At 37.1% G+C, this 1,154-nt stretch overlaps 1 non-coding gene across 1 annotated transcript; it reads right to left on the reverse strand.

Annotated features, from left to right (window-relative positions):
• Positions 1–719: 719 nt before the first annotated feature.
• On the reverse strand, positions 720–826 carry LOC113853366. The gene has a single exon (XR_003502539.1). It is a non-coding gene; the product is annotated as a small nucleolar RNA R71 (small nucleolar RNA).
• Positions 827–1,154: the final 328 nt, after the last annotated feature.

A 1,154-nucleotide genomic window follows, 5' to 3' on the forward strand; every position in this document is an offset into this window, starting at 1 on the left:
CTTAATTTAAGGACCCTTTATTACCTCTCGATAGATACACTTACCCTTTGAACAAGTTTTTACCGCCGTTGCCGGGGATTGCTTTTTCAATATTAAGAAAATCTCAAATTTAATTGATTTGAACAATTTGCATTTTACTTTATTTTAATTTTGTTTTGTTTATTGTTAATTTTTTTATTTTATAATTTTCGTTGTTATTTTATTTTAATATTTTTATTTTATTTCAGAATTCTTTCTAGTATATGCTCACACGTTCTAAGTGTCCTGCAGGTTATTTATTTGATTCAGAAATTGAAAGAACAGCTCCTAGACAAAGAAAAGAAGTGAAAGAGCAAAGAATGACAGAGGAAAGAAGATCAATTCAAGATTATATGACATCCACTGCTAGAGACACTCCTGAAAGCATTGCAACCCCTAATGTGGAGGCAAATAATTTTGAATTGAAACCAGCACTCATAACTATCGTCTAGAACTCGATACAATTTGGAGGCATGCGTAACGAAGACCCCAATCTCCATCAGACAAAGTTTCTACGATTAACTGATGCCATCAAATACAATGGAGTCTCCAACGATGCTATTCGACTCTACCTTTTCCCCTTCTCAGTATTTGAAAAGGTGAATGCTTGGTTCGCCTCACTTCCAGTCAACTCTATCACAACTTGGGAGGACCTCACTCAACAATTCTTAGGAAAATACTTTCCTCCATCAAGGTCCTCAAAACTCATGACGGAGATATGTTGCTTCCAACAATATGAAGCAAAATCATTATTCGAGGCATGGGAATAATTTGGAGAGCTTTTGAGGAGATGTCTTCATCATGATTTCCCGACATGAAGACAGGTGTAAATCTTTTACAATGGCCTATCAATCACCATTAGGGCTACAATTGATGCCACAACAGGAAAGTCCCTCATAAGAAAAGATCCATATGATGCATATCAGCTAATAGATGAGATAGCATCTTCTAGCTTTCAGTGACACACTGCTGACTCTTACGACATCAAGAGGAAAGAGACCGCCCCAGTCTACCAAGCAGATGCAGCAGCCCACTAATGAACCAAATGGCAGCCCTTGTAAAGCAATTAGAATCTTTAATGAAGGCTCAAGACTAATTTGTAAGAGCTCTTGCAAGCGCAGAATTTAAGCGAGACA

This window comes from Abrus precatorius, unplaced genomic scaffold, assembly GCF_003935025.1.
Source record: "Abrus precatorius isolate BTA unplaced genomic scaffold, Abrus_2018 Scaffold10, whole genome shotgun sequence".
Classification (NCBI taxonomy): domain Eukaryota; kingdom Viridiplantae; phylum Streptophyta; class Magnoliopsida; order Fabales; family Fabaceae; genus Abrus; species Abrus precatorius.